This window comes from Electrophorus electricus, chromosome 2 (genome assembly GCF_041902795.1).
Source record: "Electrophorus electricus isolate QZ-2024a chromosome 2, ASM4190279v1, whole genome shotgun sequence".
NCBI classification, from domain to species: Eukaryota; Metazoa; Chordata; class Actinopteri; order Gymnotiformes; family Gymnotidae; genus Electrophorus; species Electrophorus electricus.
This window is the reverse complement of record NC_137498.1, coordinates 2,680,001-2,682,500: the sequence shown is the minus strand read 5'-3', so window position 1 is coordinate 2,682,500 and position 2,500 is coordinate 2,680,001. Positions and strand designations below refer to the sequence as shown.

The following is a 2,500-nucleotide window of genomic DNA, read 5'->3' as shown; positions in this document are numbered from 1 at the left end:
ACTGCAAGGAAGGATCTACTGATGACTTTTGTGGGCCTTTCCAAAGCCTCCGTCATGGTGAACCCCTCAGCTCTTGCACTACAGTCGTTACAGGAAGTTTACGAATGCCCTGGGTCAGTATCATTAGGGAATGAGAACAAGGATGATGGGAAGTTGGGAAAAGAACCAAGAGCCTCTTCGAGGAAAATTACAAGCGTATAACAAAGTACGAGCTGGAGATGTGGACTAGACCCTGGGCTGGCACTGGAGATGTGGACTAGACCCTGGGCTGGCACTGGAGATGTGGACTAGACCCTGGGCTGGCACTGGAGATGTGGACTAGACCCTGGGCTGGTACTGGAGATGTGGACTAGACCCTGGGCTGGTACTGGAGATGTGGACTAGACCCTGGGGTGGCACTAGAGATGTGGACTAGACCTCCTGAAGACCACAGACCTCCTACAGTACATAGATCTTTTAAGAACTTAGGAGGTAGTCTTGTAATGAGCATAGCCTACCAAGGAACACACCCTACTAAATACAACCATCTGACAAGGACCTCCTACTGACCACACTTTCTAGGCTCCAAAGTCTACTATGGAGCTACAAAATAGTAAAATGGCCTTCAAGAGATTACAGCCTAGTCTATATAACATATTAAGGCTCTCCCCAGGAACTCAGATGTACTGAGGATGACCGAGATCCTTTATGGTTTGATGGCTACCTGCCACATATGTTCAACACCACAGCCATATTCCTGCTTTACAGGATCTAATTCACACTAAATGTGTTATTAATGCACACGCCTAACCAATATTCCTAAAGATCCAAACATTTGCCATATGGGTAGCCTAGTAGTGTATTTTGCCAGTGTCTGTGTAAAATGAATGAATGAATAAATAGTTTATTCTTGTAGTGAAAAGGTTATAGTTTTGTGCTATTATTGGGGCATGTTACTGCAGCTACTGCGTTAACTGAGACCGGGTATGAGCCTTGTGTGTGTGTGTGTGTGTGTGTGAGATAGATAGATAGATAGATAGATAGATAGATAGATAGATAGATAGATAGATAGATAGATAGATAGATAGATAGATAGATAGATAGATAGATAGATAGATAGACAGATAGACAGATAGACAGATAGACAGATAGACAGATAGACAGACAGACAGACAGACAGATAGAAAAACACAGCAACATCTAGGAGGCAGGTGTAGAAATGCAGTCTACCTAGATGCACTAACACAGTTGCCCATTGTTAATATGCCTACATTTACAGACCTCTTTGCAAGAGGTCATGATAAATAAACACATTAAACATAAAAAGGCCTGAGCTTGAAGTGAAGACAATGAGAACATGCAGCATTCTGTAACCGGAGATGCTGAGTTAACTATAAGAACCACTCAAAAGGACCCTGGAACATCTCTCAGAGGACACGCCCCCCCCTTTGGGTCTTGGTTCCTCTCAAGGTTTCTTCCTCTTGCTCTAGGGAGTTTTTCTTCACCACTGTCGCCCTTGGCTTGCTCACTGGGGGCTTGGACTTGGACGTTTGTAATGCTGTTTTGTGACAATTCCTGTTGTACAAAGCGTGATATAAAAAACAATTCTAAACTCAGAGACACCACATCTCTACAGCCAGGACTACAACTCTATACCCCAGGACCTCTACACTCCACACCCTCGATACTAAAGCAGCCAGCTGTGGAGTGTGACCGTATCGGCCAGACTTAAGAAGTCGTGAGAAAAAGGTTCTTGTTTTTAGGGTGAACACCCGACCACGGGTTCTCAGTTGAACCTTTGCATCTGGCATCTTCATGATTTCTCTCCATACTGTGCCCAGCACTGAATCCTGCCCCACACACCTTCAGAAGGGTCTCTACGCAGACACAATACCTAACAACGTACTGCCGGGCTTGTCAACATTCGAGAATAACTTTGCTTCATTACTTTGATTTCAGTATTATGACATAAACTTGTTTTTTTCGTGTGTGTGTCACTGCCAGGACAAAGTGAGATCAACACTTCCAATGATCAGGAGTGGAAGGTACCGTTTTAGGTGAAAGAAATTTTAAAGGAATATAACATGCCCAAACTTTAGAACTTGCTGTCTCATAATTTAGGTTACAAATATCACTGAGTCCTTCTCATTTGGCCTTATACACTGACTGGTCATCAGGGGACCTTGTGTTAATGCGCTTTAGTAAAAGGTTGAGGAAAATATTGTTACATTTCTCAAAACACTGAATCTGTATCTGTATCTGTATCTGGAAATGGAGGTGCTTTGTGTAGCCTCAAATGAATTAATTTAGGAAGCAAACAAAACCCCATATAATGCACCAGACTGCCACTTCTGGTAGATTTACATTGTTTTTATTTCTATTTTAATTGTGGAACTGAATAATTCAACTTTGTCTTTGCCTTTCTATGCCCCTCCATTAGGTGTGTGTGTGTGTGTGTGTGTGTGTGTGTGTGTGTGTGTGTGTGTGTGTGTGTGTGCGCGCGCGTGTGTGTGTGTGTGTG

General features: G+C 43.2%; 1 protein-coding gene across 2 annotated transcripts in view; it reads right to left on the bottom strand.

Annotated features, from left to right (window-relative positions):
- Positions 1-2,500, bottom strand: part of l3mbtl3 (L3MBTL histone methyl-lysine binding protein 3) — a 40,074-nt gene that overhangs the window by 32,723 nt on the left and 4,851 nt on the right. The window lies entirely within an intron of this gene.